Source organism: Falco biarmicus, chromosome 2 (genome assembly GCF_023638135.1).
Source record: "Falco biarmicus isolate bFalBia1 chromosome 2, bFalBia1.pri, whole genome shotgun sequence".
Classification (NCBI taxonomy): Eukaryota; Metazoa; Chordata; class Aves; order Falconiformes; family Falconidae; genus Falco; species Falco biarmicus.
The window spans coordinates 109,716,236-109,739,143 of NC_079289.1; the positions used below are offsets into that span (position 1 = coordinate 109,716,236).

Sequence of the window (22,908 nt, forward strand, 5' to 3'; positions counted from 1 at the left end):
AGTTAATGTTTTATTTTGTGTAATTTGGCCCTTTTGCAGTTTATTATATATTATGAATGAAACTGGGCTGTAACTGAGAAAAACAAAATCGTAAAAATTATGCACAGTCCAAGCACAAAGACATATACCCTAAAAAAATAGAACAATATCAGAGATACCTTTCAGACAAATGAATGACTTTAAGAAATTAAAGGAGTCCTACATATAAGCATATGAACTCAAGGGCTTTCCACCATTGTCCAACCCAAAATGTTTTCTTTATTAGCTACACACCACATTACCTATATGTGGACATAAAAAGCATAAATAATTTTCAGTTTAGTCTTTGTGAATGTTTGTGTCAATCTAATGACTGCACTTCTCAATGCACTCACACAGGCTCATCGAACATTTGTATTTCACTGTTACTTCCTTCCCTCTAGGTGTCTAGATACCGTATAAAATCTGCATGTGCATACATCCATATTTGTATCAGAATATCTTCGTTTCCTATTTATTCTTATTTACTTTCCTTTTCCTTTCAACTTCAATCTGAGGTTTTGCATTAAAAATTAAAAAGATACAGCGCAACGAAGGCTGAAGTGTTAATGAGATACTCAGGGCAAAGGACATGTTCAAAAGCTGCAGTCAGTTGCTTTTTACTGCAGTAGTGTAGGACAAAGCAGCACAGTTGTTCTTCGTAGGTACATCAGTACTTTATATCAAATAATAAATGGAGCCTAAGTAATGGACTCGTGCACACGCAAACCCAAAATGCAGCTGCATGTTTCAAAGCACACTGGCGTGCTGTTATCTCTTTGTGAATGATTGTACTTTATGGTCTCATGAGAAATCACAGATATTTACTCCTATAACGAAATGAAAACCAGGCTGATCAGATTGAATCCAGGAGAAATGCATATTGTAGTTAATCTGGAAGCATCAAATTAACTTTATTTTTAGTACTTTGGGGCTTTCCCTTTCTAAAATCATTTGTGCACTACTAACTTTTTATGTGGCAAGCTTGGCTATGAAGCAAACCTGCTTTAACACACACCGATGCCTCCCCAGATTAGCCAGCGAGGTAAGAACTCATGCTGAGATACCAGCTTTACACCTATATGTCAGGAGCCAAATTCATGACCTATTTTAGTAAATTGCTGCAGTTTGCATGTGATGGCACAAGATGATCAATGAAGTAAATTAAATAACATGATTTATGGAGAAAAAAAACCCCGAGGAATAAACAGCTGTAGTAAGTTTCATTCTAAGTTATAATAGAATCATGGGATACTGATTTAGGTATTTAGCAAAAAGATAAACTACGTATGGCATTTTACAGGCAATGGAGTTTTGCTTGGCAACCAGCATACGCTGAGAACCAAAAATTCATACAAAGCCAGTAACTCAGTCCTGCTCTAGAAAATCAGATAAACAATTTTGCTCAAGATTTGCTAGGGAATGAAACCAAGTTCTGCAGGGTCAATATTCAAAGATTTCTTTATGCAGCTAGGCTGATAGATTAGCTTTCCCTAGAAATTGTGGCCTCAATTCAAGTCCAAGCCAATCGCTCTTATTTACTTTTTCCCAATGGTACCTTGAACCAAAACTGTTCTTATGGAACGTAACTGACTTTCATGGATGGACCATGGATGCTGCAGAATACCTAGCTAAGATAGGGATGCCAGCATTATTTAGCCACAACTTCAAACAAAGCAGAACAAACCAAAACAGAGATGTGGAGTATGTTGTTTTTTGAAGACCAGAAGAAACACGTAAACAAGATCTAATGCAGTAAACTACTAGTGGAAAGCATGGAAGTTATTCTAAAATTTTGCAGGCAAGTGTAGGTATTCCCATCCATGCAAAAGCTGTAGGATGAACCTGCAGAACAGGTGGGAAACAACTATTGTTTAGCTACCACGCAGGATAAAAAGTCCCAAAGAAATACAAACCAAATCAATTTTGCTTTGAAGTGTTGCAAGAAGGCACCAGGTTGGCTGATATTTGTCTGGAGCAAACCAACACCAAAAAATGTGATAGGTGTACAAATCGTCGACTGGCATGCAATTTATAAAGGCAGGTTTTATGTCAGTTTTACTCGCAGACCCTGGTGTAGTGGAGCAGAAGTCAAATTTTGGTGAGAGGAGGATGAACGTGGCTGAAGCAAGGTCATCTTCATCAGCTTCAGAAAGCTGGTGAATTGAAACATGAAATAATGTTTGATTACCTTGTGGAGGAGAGATCAGTTTGGACAGGAGAGGATAAAGGAGAAATCTATTTTCCTGGCTTTAGCGAGAAAAATAATCTTTATATTAGCAGCTTAATTTCTGACCTAAAAATAAAAGTTAGCTGGCCACAAGAGATTGGCTTTGGATTCTCATGAATCAAGCAAAAAAGTGAAGAGGCAGAGAACGGGAAATTAATTATATGAAACCTACATCCACATTTCTCTCTCTGAAGCTGAAGTCCAAACAGAAAGGCTTCCGTGGCTTTGCTGAGTGTGGAGCCAATGCCTGTGGCTCACTGCGGACACAGGGAGCCCCTAGGTGACTATAAATTGCAGATCTCTGCATGAATGCAAATATAGCTACATTCACACATCTGTGTTTTATTAGGTCAATTTTGGTTGCCAAAATAAGTATTATCATTTCCACTAATAAATAAACAGTATTCTTAGGACTAGCCAAATACAAAATTTTACTGCCACAGGCAACCTTGCTTCTATAGAAAAAAAAAGCTAAAGTTTTGTACTTTAGGCACATTATTTTTGTGTACAGAGCATGAGTTATTTGATAGTGGAGCAATACGGTTTCCAGAAATTATCTTGTACAGCTGCAGCAGAATCTTACTAATTTGTCTAATAAACAACAGTCCCATTTGTGAGTTATATCTTGTCTATATGAGGAAATGAATGCAGTGTGCACTAGCATGTGTATTAAAAGTATACTTGCTACTCAACATCAATTCCTTGTATGGATATGCTAAGATCTAGATTCATCCACCTAATTTTGGGCATGTAACTGAAGACTCCAAGTTAGGAGTGTAAGCGTCCTGCACTTTTTCAAATGGAAGAATCCATTTGAGATTTCGCTTATGCTCTAGAAGCAGCTCTCTTTAGCTATTATCTGCATAGAGTAAGTAAATAGGTTGCCTGAATTTAAATACCTAAGGATAGGTGAGATGTGTCCTGGTATAAGGGTGTTCTGAAACAGCCAGCCAAATGTGTGCAAGGAGGCATCTCGCACAGCTGTTGCCCTGGCTCTGTAATTGTTCCCTTTGTCCACAGATCAGCAGTGAACACAGGGGTTTGGTACTGTGGTTGCTCATGTTGTGCTGGCTGTCTATATAAAAAGAAGCGTTCTATCTTCAGGGCTGTCAAATCAATAGGGTTTTTTTTACAAGCTTTAAAAGTTCACAGTTTTCTAGTGGAAAGGAAAGAGTATAAATAAAGAAAATATAATCCTAAGTCCCTTTCCCTCTCACTCCCACCCCAAAGGACATTAGTATGTTCTGTCTGGTCTCTTTCAGCTTTAACATTTCCTGCTACACTCAGTGAAATTTAAACAAAGTCACTTTTACAAACATTTAAATGGAAAAGTATGGAGTTTTGTCATTTCCCTCCTTGTGCAGCACTAATTAACAAAGCCTTTTTTGTGAAAGCATAAAGCTTTCCTTTTTTAGAACTGACATGGTCCTCCTTACTGATTCCCAACTGTGGTGGCACAATCCAGTGTTTTTGAACAATGATGAGAACAGAAATAGATGGAATTCAATAGAAGCATGAATAATGGCAACCAGAAACGGAGTGGTGACATAATCTGTCTTCCAAACTGCCTTAAGATATAGTCAGGAAAACACCACAGTGTAACTTGTATGTTGTGATCGCGTCTGATAGGTATCACCAAATAATTTTCAGGACAGATTTACCCACTCCGGTTAGCCATTTATACACTTTTCAATGAAAGCTATGCTTACGTACTTATGTCATATATGCCTTCAGCTCCCACAATCTAATGATTATCAGCTGGTTATTTTCCCTCTTGAGCTTGAAAAAGTGGAGGTTCTACAGCATTTCCCATGTGTTGCTTTCTGAAAACACACTCTGGAAGGATATGCTATGTGAAAAACATATTGGACAAACAAGTTCAGGGAGGCAAAAGAGATGTAATGCTCTGTGAGCATAAAGATGCATGAATAGGCAGAGAAGTACAAGGGAACAACCTGAATGTGGTGTGAGGCTGTTAAGATTTCAAAATTGAAGGAGGTGGATGAATTCATATTCAACAGAACAAGCCTTAATTCCAGCTGATGCTTTGTTTTGTTTCCAACACCAAGCTGAAAGCTTTTTTTGTCAATACTATATTAGGGTATCAGAAAGATGAATAAATTTTTTAAAGTGGTATGTTTTTGCAGGTTTTTTAAATAAAAAAATATAATTAATTACTAGTGAAATAATCTAACACAGTGAAGACGCAAAGTATTCAAATACTGATAGAATTTACAGTCCTCAGAGGGATATGACCCATTCAAATTTGCTTATTATTATAGCTTTGGGGGGAACAAGAGATGCATGGCTGTTAAAGCTGTGCCACGATTTATCACAGTCTTCTGTTTTCATTTGTTTGTGACTTTCTGAAAGAGTCTTTTTTTGGGCTGAGACCTCTATAATTGGTCTCAGCACAATGGAACTCCTCCTCACTCATCCCTCTTGCCTTCCCATCCCCCTGCCTTCAATCTGTTCAGCATTTTTGTGTTAGTGGTGAGTGGAAAAAATAGCACTTATTAGAGACATTTCTTTTTTGGCTTCACCATGATTCAAAAGCTGTCTAAAAAGAAACCAAGAGAATTTTTATTTGGCACAGTGAACAGCACAAGCTGCCCAGTTTAAAGGTGCAATCAAAGTGGCGCTTTTGAAGGCTGCTGGCAAGACGCCCTAGGAGGCATTTTAGTTATCTTTGCCACAGGCAGGTAAAACCCTTCCAGTTCCTTCCTGCTCACTGACATAATGCCATGCCCACAACTCTGCAGAACGTTTCCCGTTCCCATTGCCAAAGAAGTAACTACTAAAAGCACACAAAAGTCAATACAGCAGCAGGATCAAATAGCGTGCGGTGGAAGGAAATGTGGTTTGGGGGCTACTGCAATGGTTTGCAAGGTCTTTATGTAAAGACCTCTCCCTCTTCTTTCAGATAGATCCATGCAGGATTTTCACCTCCATTTCCTTTATATGCAGCAATGAATGCTGCAGTTGACCTGTCCTTCTCCATCTTTTTTCCCTCTTCCCATCATTTCTTTCTGACCTTTCTTCTCTTTTCCTCTACCCTTCTGTGAGATTTGCTACTTGGAGTTTACTCTTTTTCACTGGCAAAGCCATTCCATTTGGTTTTGTTCTGCTGCTCGTGTCAGTTCACTAGGGGTTGCATGCAGCTAGTAGCAACACACCCTCTGAGAACTGTGAGGCTCCATTGTATTGACAAAAAAGGCAATTGTGAAAGAGAGCTCAAACCCCTGCCAAAGCAAGAGCCAGAGCCCAACCATACCGATCTAGCACACGGCTGCGTACCAGAGGGCTATCTGAAGTCAATGTCCAGATCTATCAGTAACTTTTTTGCACCTGTAAGCATTCCCTAACCTTTGTTTCCAACAACTGGAAACTCTTTGGAATAGTTCCCCAGTATACATGAGTGCAAAGTTTAGGACAAGAAGACGCTGCTTTGAGTTGGGATCCACAGGTGTGATTTAACTGCCTATAACTGATTACTGTAATGTTTGATGTGAGTTCAAACATTCAGACTTGATCGTCTTTTTCCTTCTCTTGAGTTTTGAGAAGTCATCTGGGCAAAGATGGCCCCAGAAGTCCCCTCCCATGCCAGGTTTGCATCAGTGGAACACCCCTGATTTCACTCACATTCTTCCTCAGCTAGACGAGGTCAAGGGGAGAAATAATCACAACCAACCGGTGCTGTGTTGCATGCACTTAATTAAATACAGCGACACTATCATTAATCAAAGTTGTGTTTTACTGTTATATTCACAGTGAAATATATGATTAATGCTATTGATATGAGAAGAACAACCTTCTGTGATCTTGCAACTACTTTGTCTTCCTTAAAATGACTGACAAGTTGCATTTGAGGGTATACAGGAGTGAAGGTATGCACATGTGTGTGTATTCCTGGCTTTTATCTATTTACCCACTGTATCTGTAAGAGGTTTGCTTCTCTGTGTATAAGGCTGCCACGTGTCATACGTGCACAAGTAATCTTGTTGTATACATTTGTGAATCACCAGTGCATGGTTTTAGAGGAGCTCGTCATACCATTCACTGCGACCCAAGGAAAGCCGAGGGCAGCTGAGGCACAGCGCTCTGCGGCAGGAACTGGAAGACATTCTGCATCAGAGCTCCACTTGTCTGAAGGCACAAAACGTGGGTGTGAGGGAAAGAGCAGATTTGGCACTACATTGATTTATGGGGTGCAATATACTCCTCCTGCATACCAAACACAGAGTGCAGGCTGGTGTGGAGATTAGGGGAGGTGAGGCCAGACTTTATTTCCTATCCCCTTGAGAGCCTGCTCACCCCATAAGGATGAGGGATAAAGAAGTCTCTGTAAACACCTGTTTCTCTATTTTTCCTTTCTCCTTCTGCACCGGTGTCACATCTAGGAAGAATCTAGCCAGTATATTAATTCTATTTTTTAAAAAAATTAAAATTGCAATCAATAAGGAATGGGTTTAGCGAGCAATCAAATGACATTCCTGGCCATTCTCTGATGGGCCTTTGAATTCCAAGGCTTTGTAATTCCAGTCTCTGTGTATACTACATAAACTGCTTTTCCCTAAAGGAACTGACAGAATTTGTCTTGATTACTGAAAACAGATGTTTGTAACATATGCATCATGCGTTACAGCTCTGGTGCATGAAAAATTGTGGAGAGACGTTGAAGCTTCATTGCATGCAGACTTACATGCCCCCACTAGAGGGAGGTCAGCAGAAAGCAGAACAAACATTCTGTATCCAGAAAGGATGATACCAGCGTGATCCTGGTTTTCCCTAAACTGGCCTTTTTAGTTATGTTGCTGTTTAGGCATTCTTAAGTAACCAGGATCCACCTACATATGCTTTCAAGTTGTTTGCATGTTTATGCCAGAATTTATGGATTTCAGTTACTTTAAAGTTGTCGTCTTTATGAAACATGAAATTTCTACATTGGAGTTGGAGATCTCATCAAATCCTCATGTTTACCTTTTTATTCTGCAGTTTTGGTTAGTATGTCTTATAATTGAAAAGCATACGTAAATACTCAGGAAATACAGGGACATGATCACACTGATGTTTTGCTTGTGTCTGACCTCTACATTTTATTGCATATACTGTAATTTAGTATCTCAGGAAGTACTTAAGCGTGTAATTTGGATTTTCAATTATCTCCCTCATGAAAAGAAGATAATTCTCTGAAGGAGAAGAAAGAAGTTAAATTGTTTTAGCATTTAGAAAATAAAAACAGTAAAATAAATTTGAAATCATGTCTTACTAACTCAGTATTTTACAGTTGATAGAAACCAACACAATACAGAAATGAGAGAATCCTTTATAAAGTCATGTCCCAGAATTCGCAATTTTCACTTCTTGTTACCATTTAGTTATAACCATGCTGTTGGTACACAGCCTTTTAAAAGCAGAACACCTCCCTAGAATCTGTATGTATTTGTATGTTTTTCTAATGTCCAAGCATGAATAACTTTCACTCTCAAAACCAGTAGTACAGGTTTCATTATGATGACTCTGTTGGTTCATGGTGTTACAACAAATTGGGTTCTTCTATGCCTTAGAACTGGAAACTGAGTGAAACACTAATGAAAAGAACTGGGATATTTAGCCAGTTTAGACAAAATGCGCAAAAACAGTGTGTGTGTATATATATATTTATATATTTACATATATATACACGTCACACAATGCATATCTATATAAAACCACACATATTTAATACATACAACTGAAATGGTTTTCATGATAATGTGCACGTAGTATAAAATATTTTCTAGCACTGTGTGGATGCTTCTTTTGCAAATGCCCCAAATGGGTCACCACAAAAGCAGTTTAGTCCGTGACAATTTCTAAAATCTATAAGTTCTTTCTATTTCATAGATTTTACAAACATTTTTGCAGGAGCACTTAAAAAGTTAATTTTCCATATTCATTTGCCTGTTACATCTGAATTCTTTAGGTAATAGTCTAAATCTTGCCCAGCTTGCAACCCAGAGCAGCTATAATTTTTAAGATAAAATTCCATAACTGGAAAAAGTAAGAATTCTTTCCTAGCCCCTTTGCACACCAAGCCTAAATAATTTCTAATGTTTCAAAAATATAAGAGCTTCTGTATTCTTATCAAACACAGCCTGCCTAGTCCAAGATCAGGCCTCTAGGACTGATCAGAGATTATAAAAGTGACTTTGTAGTAAACAATTTTTTTAAATTCTTTTTTTTTTAAGTCACTATTTCCTTTTATTCTGAGCTACAGGTGTATATATATTTAGGCAGCTAGGGCAGCTTGGGAACCATGGTCTAATATTTTCAAGCAACTATTCCTTCTAAATCTGTTATCTAGAAATACTTGTGTATTGTTACATTCCACCTTAAAATAAGCAATTTTTATATAGTCTCATGCTTGTTTAATCTTTATTTCATCCAGTCTGAATGGTTTTACCAGAACTGAAATAACACCATATTTTTAATTATTAAATTCTAATGTCTTAATGCTTGCATCTGTTCTATTTGAAATATGTATATTATCACACAAATAGAAGTAATATCTAGCAGATCGATCTATCTTTACTTGACTTCCTGTAAGAATAAAGCAGAATAGAGTATTTCAGTTGGAAGGGACCTACAGTGACCATCTAGTCCCACTGCCTGACTACTTCAGGGCTGACCAAAAGTTACAGCACGTTATTACAGGAATTGTCCAAATGCCTCTTAAACACTGACAGGCTTGAGGCATCAGCCACCTCTCCAGGAAGGCTGTCCAGTGTTTGACCACCCTCTCTGCAAAGAAATGCTTCCTAATGCCCAGTCTGAACCTCCCCTGGTGCAGCTTTGAACCATTCCCACATGTCCTGTCACTGGATCCCAGGGAGAAGAGGTCAGCACCTCCCTCCCCCCTTCCCCTCTGCAGAAAGCTGTAGGGAGCAAGAGGTCACACCTCGGCCTCCTTTGCTCCCAACTAGCGAAGCCTGAAGTCCTCTGTTGCTCCTCATAGGACATTCCTTCTAGCCCTTGCACCACCTTTGTTGCCCTCCTCTGGACATAACCAAGGGGACCTTCACATCCTTCTTAAATTGTGGGGCTCAGAACTGCACCCAGTGCTTGAGGTGAGGCCACACCAACACTGAACACAGCGAGATGATCACCTCCTTTGACCGCTGGTTACGCTGTGTTTGCTGCACCCCAGGATGCAGTTTGCCTTCTGGGCTGCCAGAGCACACTGCTGACTCGTATGGAACCTGCTGGCAGCCAGCACCCTCAGATCCCTTTCTGCAGGGCTGCTCTCCAGCTACTCCTCTCCCAATTTATACTTGTGCCCAGCATACCCTGTCATACGTGAAAAATACATTTGGACTTGTTGAATTTCATCCCATTAATCGTTGCTCAATGCTCCTGTCTATCCAGATCCCTCTGGAAGGATTCTTGTCCCTCAAGAGAATCAACAGCACCTCCCAGTTAGCCATCACCAGGAAACTGTTTTGTTCCTCGCACTTCAAGTTCCACTAGAGATTAGGGACTCACTGCCCTGCGCTCTGAGCTACACCTCTCCCAACATCTCCAAATCCTTTTTACTCTCCTGCCAAGATGCTTAGTAAAGGCACCATTCTTTTTCTAACAAGTAATATAGTAACGAGGGGGGGGGAAAAAAAAAAAAAGGAAAAAAATAGTTTGTCATGTGAGGATGTAAAATTCCAAACTTGGCAGGCACACTGCCTCCAGTACTGAGTTAGGTGAATAATGGCACTTTGTGTCCATGGTGATAGCGGCTTCCCCCTCAAAATGACTTTGGAACCCAGGGGCTGCCCTTGTCTCTCAGAGGTACAAGAGTCTGACATGCTCCCGTGCGAGGCAGTGACTCCAGCCTGTCCTAGCCATCAAATGTCCTAGCCATCAAATGTCCTAGCCATCAAACGTCCATCAGTGCTGCTAACATCAGGGCGCTGGTGATGCCACAGTCAGAGGGCTCACCCCTCCTCCTGCGCCTCAGAGCAGCTATGGCTGCATGAAGGGCAACGCAGTATGTTGCAAATTTTTCAGAAGAGCACAGCAACTTAGTTAACTCAAGAAAATTCACAATTTATATTGCAGTGTACTGGAGTTTTATCATCAGGGGCAATGCATTCTGGGCGGCAAATGGATAAAGTCTGGTTAAACAAAGCTACGGGTTCACAGACTGGAAAACAGATGTATTTTTCAAAAATTGACATCTCTGGCTGTCTTGTCTCAATCAAGCAGTAACACACATTTGGCTAGCTTTTGCTGATGCTTATATTACTTAGACCTGAGAAAGTTTATATTCAAGTCATATCCTAGATGTTGATTTTTAAAAAGTACAAGCTCTTCTTCCTTAATAGATCTTATTTAAAATATATATATATCAAAATATTTCATGTATTTTCAGTTACAAATTTAGTATTATGGGTTCAGAATTAGAAAATTAGAATTTCCTTAAAATTCAGAAATACTAAGCTGGCTGTAAGTTTAAACAAAAAATAAATCTTAAAGACAATTTGTTATACCGTATGAAAAACTGTTTTCAAGGGTACAAAAGGCAATCTTTAAAAAGAATGCCGAGGAGAGAAATTAAATCATTTATCTATCTAAAAGATGGCAAATTTGTAGCTTGGAAAAATTAGCATGCATATATACAGTGCAAATTCATTTTCACATCTATTTATGGTCACATGCATTTACATTTACATTCAGAGAGATGATTCATGAAGCGTTTTCATTCTGTCAAGTATGCTGGGAAAGTTGAGAAGAAAATAACCAAAGTACAGCTGAAAAAAGGTGTAGTTTTTGTGCTGCCTGGCTATGATGATGAACAGATAATTTTTTCTGTCCCTTGGGAACTGCTGCCTTTATAAGCATGAAACGTGGATGTTCTTCACTTGGTTGATTCCTGAACATATTTATTCACAAATACAGTGTATTGATCTTACTGTACACTCGCAGAAGTGTCTCATTAATTTTGATTATTGGATGTGGTACTATACTGTACTTTACATATTTCAGAGTGCACAAAACGTCTACATACATCAGGCCACTGTACGATACAGGAGGATAAAGTAAAAACGTAAATAATTTGCTTTGGGAGGGGTGGTAAATTAGTTTAACTGACATAGTGGTTTTCATCCAGCTTGCGTTATTCACAGATCTTCTTTCAGCTGAAGCTGTGTCAACTGAAGAAGATTTATCCACGAGTCACTGCCTAACACCTCCCTGCTGGAAGTCAGGTTCTATACAGGTGCTCTCTAACCTGCTCAGTGAAAATGCATGATGTGAGCGGAAGCAGTGACTTGCACATCTCCATCACTCATTGACTCGGGAGCATCTGCAGGAGCAGCTGAGCCAGCAGCTCGCTGGGGCCATACCCTTCGTACCCGCCTGCAAGGTGATGCAAGGAAAAGAGAGGGAAGACCAAAGGCGCTAGCTGAAGATGGATGAGGAAGTCCAGCCAGTTCAGGCAGGTTCAGTTGTCACCACCAGCAAACTATGAGACTAACGTAAAGCTTTAGGAATAGGTACCTCCCTGAGTATCCCTGCCCCTTTAGCAGACTGCATGGCATTCTGCAGGAAAGTACAAGGCAGGTGGAAGCTGGCTGTGGATTATCCTGGCACGGTCTAGGTCACTAAGACTTAACATGAGCATGGGAACACCGACTAGATTTTAAGCCTGAAGACCATGAAATCATCTGTTACCTAAAACAGCCATACAATTTTATGCCTTTTTATGCCATATGTGCTTAATAACCTGCATTGCTGAATGAACTGCACTGTCATGGCCTAGTGTTTCAAGCATTTGAAGACACGGAATGATCTAGAATTCAGTGCTGATTTGGCCATTATGTTAAAATATGTTGCTACTTTGGCAATGAAATACCTGGGTTTAACTGCCATTCATTGTTCTGTGACGTGCAGCCACATTCTGCACCAAAGGCTGTTTCATGAGCATCGTAACACACTGTGATCAAATTTCTCCTTGATTTAATTAATAATTAATAATTCAGCTAAAACAAACTAAGCTTGTCAGTAGTCTTCCAGTGACAAACACAGAACCACCTGTTTGACACTCTCCTGAATCCATTTTTTCAATATCTTCTGATATTAATAAACATTAAAAAAGAAAAATATAGGACTCCTTCCATCCTCTAGGTTTGCATCTAAAATCTCAAACTATAGAAGCTATAAGAGGCAGAGTGAATGGCCACAAAAGGACAGTTTATCAGGATTTCTATCTGTTTCAGGTTCTAAAATAAGCTTTTAAACTGGAGACATTTTTTCCACTCGTCTACCTTCTAAAGCTACAACTGGGAGACTGGGTCATATATAAGCTATAGAGATAAGCATTTAATGGAACTATAATTATATTTTTATTATAAAATTATAATCATTAAGCATATGGGATGATTCGCTTTGCAATTCGAACACAGAAGAGCTGTTCAGAATGACAGCTGGGATGCTAGGCTCATTGAAATCAATGGAAAAATCCTGTTGACATCAGTGGACTGAATACTTAGCATTTGTAATTTCCCAGAGAAGGCTTAACAGCAAAATAAATCATTTTTTCAAGATGTTTTGGTGTTACTGTGCTACAGAAGAATGTAAGAATGTTCAAAGATCTGTCAAAAAAGATAGACATCGAATACCGATGAAGGAAAGGCACCATACACATATAAACCCCTATCATTTTACCTGCAGACCTTTTGTAGACAATTTGAAATTATATACATTACTATTATAGAATACTGGTTTTGCTGCAGAGGTGCTATGCAAGCTGCAGCACTGAGAATTTTGTGTAATTTATCCTGTTACAACCTCTGCTTTTATTTATGACCAAATGAATTCAGCATAGCATTTCTCTTCTTAGCTCTTTAAAATGGAGACTGTATTTCCTACCAGATTATCCCATGTAAAGTGATTTGATAATACATACTAATTTCCAAAATGAATTAGCTGAGCCATAAAGGCTAGTTATAATTGTTGCCTTTGATTCTGAACCAAGGTCCAGAAATACATTAGAATTTTTTCCAGTCAATTTTTATCCCATAAGCCAAACGACCCAAATATTTTCTTTTCCTTTAAGAAAAGTGTAGTCCTGTTTTAATCTCAGAACACCTGTATGACTTTTAAGCCACAACGCTGAATCATTTGGTAAGAGATCAAACAGAACAGCATTGGTTTTGATTGCTATTCATTTATGTGCTGCCAAAACACATTACACTGCTTTTCAAATGTGTCGTGATGATTACTGCTTCCAAAGCCGATTGCGTTTCTACAGGTGATGAGCTCTGTTTTGTTGCCTCTGTCAAAAATGAACACTTGCATTGTGAATAATCTCTCTCACAGGTTCTGAAACACATGAAGGGACTTAGCAAGTTTGTAAAAATTATCACTAAAATTATTTAAGTGGTATTTTTTGTTGATATAAGATCTAGTAAGCCTAACATAAATAGCACCTAGGCAGGTGTTGATGATGTAATTTTCTAGTTTTCTAAAAGACTGTGGGTCTGAGACAATTATGACTGACATCAACAGATAATTTATCAGTGCATTTCCAGTCAAGCCCAGAAAACCCTTTCCAAACGAGCAAGATGCTTATCTGTGTGAATGGATCCATTCTATTTAGATGATGAAGTTGTATATGGGAATTGGTCTTTTGCTGACTGGGCCTTCAGCTGTCACATTTTCTGACTAGCCATGTTTTCAAAACTCCAGTACAAAATCCTTTTACCTATTAAGATTTTTTTCAAGACATTCATAGCCGTGCACCTACATAACTTGCAATTACAGTTTGCCTATGATTTTTTGAACTTGTTCGAGTGGAATCCACCCATCACCCTCCTAAATTACAGGACACCTGCCACTTGAATAAATACTTAATGTCAAGAAGCGTCAATTGAATAGAATTAAAATACAGCACTTCAACACTAATTCCTACATTGTAGCTGTAAGTCATTCTCATGAGTAAAGTGACTCTTATTATAAAGCAGGTGTAGCTTTCATGGCTATATTATGTCTTGTGGGTCAACGCAAAGAATATGTCAGTGAACAAACTGCTATGACATACAGAGCCCTAGGAAGGATTTGTGATGAAGCACAAAAATAGGTTAGTTACAAAACTTAATAAACAATTCAGTATTAAGCTTTTCCATCTAAAAGCACTTTATGCAAAACAGGCAACATTGTGAAAAAATGAGATCCGTTTTTTCAAAACAGACCTTCTCTTGTTTACTTTGAAATACATTTAAAAAAAAATAACTTACATAAATGCCTTGCTTCCATGGCCTTATGAAAGCTTTTTCTGAAATGCACATTTTATAGGATGAAACAGCATAGAAAAAGTGCATAGTTTCTCAGTAGTCCAAAGTTGTCCAAGGTTCTTAGCAAGACTTTCAAAGTGTGAAGAAGATATAAAATGGTGCTGCAAGTGTAGTGAAATGGTACCATAATAAAGCTCCCTTAGATGTTTTACAAAGTGGAAAAATTTATGATTCTGGACCTACAGATTTTCTAATATTTGAGACAACTAATTATGAATAGCAAGAGGGGAAGAGAAAATTAAGATTACAAAGAGAAATACCATGTAGTCTCTCTGCCACAATATGTATCCAGCTGCCTGAACCAATTTTTTTTAATATGTGAAAATCTATAACAATTATATTTTTCAACAGGGTTTTTAGTAGGAGGCAAAATTTGTACATTCATCACACAAAGCTGGTAAAGCAAAACAACTTAGAAAAGACTGATCAAATTGATGTAATCTCATTTTTTTCCTATTACAGCTAGATAGCTCTTGAATTTTAACAGAATCTCACTGCCCTTTTTATATGATCCAAAAGTCGAGAACATATGCAGAGACAAACAAAAAAACCCCACCAAAATATGTGCTAGAGAAATTCCTGCAAATGCAAGCTTTGCACAGTTGTTCTGGAATAGAAATGAGCCAGCCATTTGAATCGGTTTTTTAAACAAAATGCTTGTTTCTTCTGCATAGATTTTCTCAATGGGAGTGACCTTTAGTTGGCACCACGGAACACTCAGTTGTTGAAAAGTTGGAAAAAATAAAAATAAAACAAGTTTTTGCATTTGCCTTTTGAATATATCTCCGTTTTCCTGCAACCTGCCAGTAACGCTTCAATTCCAGCTGATGCCTCAGGATGCCTAATGCTGAAGATTTATCCCGCTTATCTAATGAATGCTACTTTTAAGGATGTTGTAAGTCAAAAACAGGATCACAGTCACAGTATGAGGGTTCACAACTAATTTCCCCAAAACATAGCATGCATCTAGATGTATTAATCAGAAATGTTAAATGTCAGAGCCTGCCCTAAGGAGTTTTCTTCTGGGACCTGCCCAAATGTGGACTCAGACTCTTCTCCTGATCTGTTTTGGCCAGCTGTTTTCACGGAGTTTCAGACTAAGTAAGATAAAACTCAAAGGAATAGATGACCTCATGAGACTTTCACTCCTTAGAGTAGAAGCCTACTAAGAGGACTTTATGATATTTCCCAGCTGTCAAAGTCATAAGAAAAGCCTCGCATTAACTGATTTAATATAATAGAAACAAGTACCTCCAGACTCCAATAACTTGGCCAACACCAAGTTTGCATTTAAAGATCTTCTATAAAAACAAAATCTGAATTTATTCTCCACAAATCTATGTGTGCAATGATTCTACTAAATATACCCTTTACAGCAAACATTTCACATTTCTTTCCAGAATGCATCTATTTTAATTAGCTGAATGTGATAATGGAACTGTGTCAGTTTTCAGGTTTCCAGCATTTAAACCAAATATTTTAGTTCACAAGGATGGGAGCTGCTCTGTGGGATATTTCTGTGGCAGGTGGCAGCCTGCTTTCTTTCAACACACACCATGCATGCATTCATTAAAAAATAAAAAAAAAAAAAAAAAAAAGAGAAAGCACTGAATAAATTCCAATTTGGCATGATTATGTGATGTGTGGCCTTTTGTGCATGGAAACTCTCACCTATTGGCACTTGCAATTTTAGTATCATGTAATTAAATTGATTTTTTTGTCAAGTCATTTTTAAACTATGTCTTTGAGGTAAAAGGCCAGTGCATTAATCCACTGTGGAATTTATTATTTAAATACTAATCAAGAGGTCAATTAATGTTTTCATTGCTTCTCTAAATGAGTAATGGAGTACTGCTTAGAGCTCTTGGGAGAGTCTACTGTTAAATAGGAATCTGATTTCATTCCTTCTTTTCAAATGGCCCTAAATGTACTTATTATGCAACTCTTACCTTCTGTGTAGCAAATGGAATGTTTCACTTGAACTCTAATCCCTATACTGCACATCCAGAGCCCCGAGTTTCTAGAATATGCTAGGATTTTAGTCCCAGTTTTCAAATCCACATCTATTTTGAAGTAAAAGTGTGTCATGAATATGCGGCTGATTTAATTGCAAGAATGAAAGTCTCTCCATGTGACAGACATGAACTAGGAAGTTTCTATTTGATTCATATTATCAACAATATTGAACAGAAGGAGACGTAAGTCAGCAAGGGATGATTAGCCACTTTGCTAAAATTGATCCATGCGTATGGAAGAAGAGATTTTGATATATACATTCCAGAGTTTAATAAACACCTACATAAGCTCTATTTTCCCCACTCACTATAGATAACATTACCTAATGCATTTTGTACGAAAGCCAGACTTCCAGTTCCTTTATCCCATGGGAGTCAGACTTGAACAGGTACTTCATCACATAATGATATTCCAGAATGCTATAAACTGATCACGGTGCAACATACTTCTCCTCATAGTTACCTGCTTCATTATAAATTCTAAAATTTTCCTGGCCCAAAAGTGTGCTGGCTGTCTCAGCTAGGAGCAGAGATGCTAGATGTCAGCACAGGAAAGAACTGGTTCAAGATCATCATCCCAGCACAGTCTTGCTCACTGTCCCTCTGGCATCTGTTACTTTTCCCTCTGTATCCTTTGGTCTCTTGCGCAAAGTGGAAAAATCAAATAGACAGGGAGAGAGACACTGTCATACCAGTTTATATTAAGAATATGTAGAACTGTTTCAAGAAGTGATGTTTAATTTCTTCCCACTGTTGCATTTGGGAACAAGGTTAATTGACCAGCTAAAATCTGACTTTGCTACTGCATCTGATGTTTATACGAGCAAGGAAGAGCTATAGACATGACCTAGAACCTCCTGCATTGTTCAAATGCATTCTTCAAGTCAGGTCTCCAGTATTACTTGGGCAGTTAGAGTGGATTTTTGCATCTAAATGAATAGTGATAAGTAAGGGCAAGTAAAATACATCTCATTATGACATCTTAGTGATCAGAACTAGTTTTTAAAGTGCCATGAAATACAGTTTAGAAGACATCACTACTCTACTGGTAATTAACACAAAAAGACGAATATGTACCGACAAGAGAGGGTTTGGGAAGAATTTTAGACCCTTAAAATATAAGCTTTACCCCAGCAGAAAGGAGAGTAGGACCCAAGCATGACCATTAAAACAGAAATGGAAAAGAAAATGTGAACACTGACCAACAGGGAACATGACTGAGCTCTGTACTGAAAGAAGACAGAAAATTTCCTTCAAATACTTTGTGTAAAAAAACCTCTTTTACTAAAGTTAAGTTGCAGCTGCCTCTTCTTTGACCTTGCCCATCTAGTCCTCATCTGTGATGCATGAAGTGAGAAGCAAGGTGCTGAAATGCAAACAGGACTGCAAATGAGGATCATGTATGCGCATGTGTTGCTGGGACTTTCAGAGAGAGCCTAAAAGCAAATCTACCACAGAAATCCAACATTACTGCTACTCATCAAGACAGGCGGGCACTCAAGGCAATCAAGTAGGTTGTCCATTGCTTAGCAGAGGTAGTTAATTGATAATTCTCCACATCCATTTGAAGAAGAATGCTCAATAGTAGGATTTTCTTCATGTAAAGGATGCAGCTTCTTTACTATGCCACTGACTTTTTTTGTTTTTCTACTTTTTTTTGCATCGGACTTTTGTCTGCAACTGAAGCTTCAAAGCCTAGGGTCCTACTGTCAGGGCTTATTTCCTTTACTGGCTCTTGCCCCCTTTCAGACTAAGGCAATATAAATGAAACTGACAATTTTTCATTACTAGTATGTTTTTCATGGGGTTTGAACTTCATATTCAAAGGTTTCTTCTCACAGGAAAAGAAAATCATGTTTAGTTTCCATTACATTAACACCCAAAAGCTTACTTTGAGCCAACTGCAATACGATGCTCTTAAAAAGACAATTTCTGCTCCAGAGGCCCTATGATTTTATATTATTTCTAACAGTTCTATTTCTGACTGTGCTGAGCGCTTAGCCAAGATGCAATCTGACAAATGAGGCTCAGAATATGACTACTGCTAATTAGCAGGTGTTAACAACTGAAAAGATACATGTGGTACTAATACTTCATTGCCAACAGAGAGAAGGGCTTCCTGCATGATGAGGGGTTATTCACAGGGTTGCAGTGGTTCCTGAAGCAAGTCTATTGTTGTTGGCACCCATACTGCAGGGACAAAGATCGTATCGGCTGTGTGTAGGCACTAAGCCATCCCGACAGATGGCTTCTGTTGTGGGTAGAGCGTATACGTTGTATGCAATATGCTAGGGCAGCGATGCTCACTTAGGCCAACTGGAGTGTCTGCCTTACCTTGATTTTCCGCACTGCCATTACTGACTCAGTTCTGCAGTCAGTGTGTTTTAAAAACCTGCTCACACAGAGATTTTCAGTATTCCTGGACTTTGCAGCGAGCTTGAGAGGTAAGAAGGGTAACAGTAGTGACAATCCCATCACCACCTTTCATCCTTCAGCTAGAAGAATACGGTGGTATGAGCCAGAAATTTTTTGGTAGGCCTGCCAAGGTCTGTAAATACATCAACAAGGGGAAGAAACTCAGTGATAGTCCACGTGCTTGAATGAAAAGCACGTGTGGGGACACCTGAATCTCTAGTGCATTCAAGTGAGAGAGCTTTCTGCGTAACTGCTGCTGTCCTGTGGCAAAGCAGTTTTATATACTGGAGGTATTTTAGGAAAATGTACTTATTTCCCAGTAAGAAACTACTTTACTGAAAGCATTTCTCAAATGACAGGAAACCAACAGTTTCATCATGAGGTCAATTCTTGATATTTTGTCTATTTACCTGCATCACAGGAGAGAGTAACATAATGCCTCTGGTTATATATATGTCCCTAAAATTGAGAATGGGAAAGTTATTTTCTATACAACAATAACAAATGTAGCTTTCTTTCAAATTGTGCAGTGTCATCAGCGATGAATAATATATGACTAGTACAGCGCGTGGCATGAGAACAACTAGTTTCCTGACCAGCCAGATCAGCGAAGCCTGGTTTCCTAAGGAGCTGTTCCTGGCCTTCTCTCCCAGCGCTCACGTTGCCACGTCTTGGTGCTCTCACTTCTTGTGATCTCTGTACTGTCCGCAGTGTAATGCACCATCATCAGTTTTCCCACAATCTTCCTTGCACACTGTAGTATTTCAGCTCTCCCCTGTGTTTTCTATTTACCATTTTGAAGATGTTGGCTGCCCAGGAGTCAGTCCGTGCTTGTAGGCAGCCTGCAGCTAGTATCTGTTAATTTGTCAGCCAGTCCAAACGGAATGGGACCTGCCTTTTGGACAAAATATAGTCTTCCTCCTCTATCAAACTTAGTTGCCATTCAAACGCTAAAAGTAGGGCTAAGATCAGAGGTATTTTGTTCACACAGAAGTTCCGACAAATAAAACCTGCTTTTGCCCTTATATCTAAAATACTCAGACTATTTTTATGTATTATCCTACCTTTGAAGCAAGTACTTTATTCACTTATTTTTTCTTTGCTACTTAACATGTCATGTTAACATTTTATTGACTCCAAAGTGTCTGATTATTATGCTTTATGTTCTTTACAGAAGCAACCCCTGACCCTCTTCCTTCGCTTTTCAGCAGAGATTTACTAGTAAAGGCTGAAGTGCATAACAATGTTAGGGAGGCCTCGTGATTCCAGTATATCATGCTTCTGAGCGTTTGTTCTGTTTTCATTACTTAACTGTACTTCCCAAAATGACTATCTGTCATTTATCAAAGTAATGTACCTTTAATAAATATTATCCTTTCATTTTGATTATATTTGCTCCAATATGCAATATTTGCAACCATCATTTCAAAAGGGGCTTTCCTTCAGGATTATGAATATGAGAGGCTTTTTGCTATTCAGTTGAAATTATATAGATCATAAATTAAAGAAAAAATGGAAACAACTGTGATCGAATTAAATTGTGAAACACAACCTTCTTATGAACCCTTGGAATTCATTGCTTGCAGAGCTCAGTCTTATTTAACTAGAACCCAGGAGACAGTATTCTAGAGACAGAATGAAAAGCTCCTTACCGTATGCCTTGCTGTGGAACATGATATTGTATAAAACTTATAACATCATTAGATTGCTGGTAGATTGTTGGAATCGATAAGGACAGAACGTGTTTTCTGATGTTTGTTTCACCTGAGAAACTTATTCTTGGTTTGTATTGATTCATTCTGATGTATGGCAGCAATATCATGAAATGTTCTAGTCTCTGAGTTCCAAACAAAGGTTATTTGAGAATCTGTATATATTTGTCTTACCATTCGATGTGATTATCTATGAAAAACATGTCTCATATTTTTAATATAAATTGCCAGGCATTCTCCATCCACTGTAACAGTTTAAATGCTGAACCAAAATGTAAATCCATTCCTTCTGACATATGAAGAAATAGTATTTGCTTCATCATTGATTTCTGCTCATGTTTACAGTTCATCAATGGAAATGTATTTATGTAACACAGTCATTGTGAAATTCAACACTTTTTAATCCACAACTTCATTTTTTTTAGTGTTTTGGACAATGTATGTGTGTGCCTGTCTTGTAATAAAGAGGATGTGTGAAAATTTACTCTAAAATCTTGTTCATCTTGCACAGAGGTAATTCATCTAGGTGTTTATAATGTCTTCCTTATTTTTACTCTTTGTCCTCACAAAAGCCTGTATTTTAGGAGGGAGAAACCTTATATAATCTAACACAAAAATGTTACAGTTTTCTATACCAGTTAAAACAGTTAAATGCTGGGCATTTGTTCCTCTCTGCACTTAGAGGTTGCTAGAGTTGTAGGGGTAGCTGCAGAGTAAATGAGGTGTTCGCTGCTTGAATCAGACAAATAATTAGTCTTGTATTTGCACACCTATCTTGGTAGAATTCCTACTGATCGAACTCCAGTTAGACCTATTTCCATTAGTTACCCTACAGAAGAGAAGGACTGAGTTAGACAGAGGTCGGATCCTCAGATAGATGGAATTCTAGGCATGGATCCGTATAGATCTTTATAAAGCTTAATCCTTGCTTTGAGCAGTACTGAGTAAAGGACTAGTAATCAAACGCAATAGCCCCTGAATTGCTGGCCACTGTGAACTGAACCATGTCTTCATAAAAATTGAGAATTCATTTGTAACTCTATGGGTTAGAATAATCAATATAAAAGGGACCATGGCTTTTAGTAATGTGCATACAGCATTTTAGTATGGAATAATTCAAGACAGCACTTGGCAAAGATCAACGGGCCCGATCTAACTAAATTTACCCATGCCAAAGGGGGTCTTTGATGAGATTTGTTTCCCGTGTAATCAACTTTGCCAAAATAATGCTGCATCTCCTGGCATTTCATACAAATCATAGTGTTTTCCTAGAGATATAATACATTATATCCCTGTATTCTGCTTCTAGTTTTTAAGCTTCTTGAAAAAGAAGAGAAAGTCACAATAATTTTCTTGAGAAATCCTTGTATTCTTATTTTTAAGTGACAGCTAATAATACAATCCCTTCAATACTCCACTTACTGGAATACAATGAAAATCTCTAGGGAGGTCATTTAAGAAAATGAATGATATAAAGCTACCACATAAAATTCAGAGTATCTTGAATGTGGTTTGTTTTTGGGGGTTTTTTTGAAAGAGCTTTTTGATATATGTAGGGTGTTACAGTAAAATCTCTTTAGTGAATTAGAATTTTCCATCATATCACACTGAGAGTAATACAATGTGAAACAAAAAAGTATTATGCCTGATTTGGTAGTCAAGAGGATTTTCTGTCTATAAATCAGAAACTGACTGAGCACAACACATACACCACGTACCTTTGGGGAACATAATGCTGTTAAATGTAGTTCAAGTGTAGTGGTGCAGTTAATTTTACTATTTTAATATTATATTCCCAGGCTTTTATTAAATGATCACTCTTTAAAGGAAATTTCATTGTTTCACATCCCTTCTCATTCTTGCCTTCTTGTACATGAAAGGACACAATGCAAATCAAAACAAATTCAGAATGACACAAAGTCTGTGCAGGAAGGTACAGCTTACTACTTTTGTGTTGTGGGGTTGGGTTTTTTTTAGGGTTTTTTTGGGGGGGGTTCTTATTTGAATACTGTGGATTTAACTGTTTAGTTTCTCTGCTGATTCTTTCTTATGCCAAAGGAAATTAAATCAAAGTACATTTAAAATTGGAATGTGAGTTGAACATAGGCACTTTGAATTAGAAAGAACACACACAGGAAATAATTTTCAGGTGATGTAAGTACTGAAGGCATGCTGGGCTGATATTTTTGCAC

General features: G+C 38.1%; 1 protein-coding gene and 1 long non-coding RNA gene across 6 annotated transcripts in view; one reads left to right on the forward strand and one right to left on the reverse strand.

Annotated features, from left to right (window-relative positions):
• The window catches only part of LOC130144058 (uncharacterized), a 43,172-nt gene extending 21,972 nt beyond the window's left edge, over positions 1 to 21,200 (forward strand). Inside the window, exon 3 of the long non-coding RNA XR_008819998.1 lies at positions 11,419 to 21,200. This is a non-coding gene — a long non-coding RNA (uncharacterized LOC130144058). The remainder of the gene's footprint in view (positions 1 to 11,418) is intronic.
• ROBO1 (roundabout guidance receptor 1) overlaps positions 1 to 22,908 on the reverse strand; it is a 650,998-nt gene that overhangs the window by 345,751 nt on the left and 282,339 nt on the right. The window lies entirely within an intron of this gene.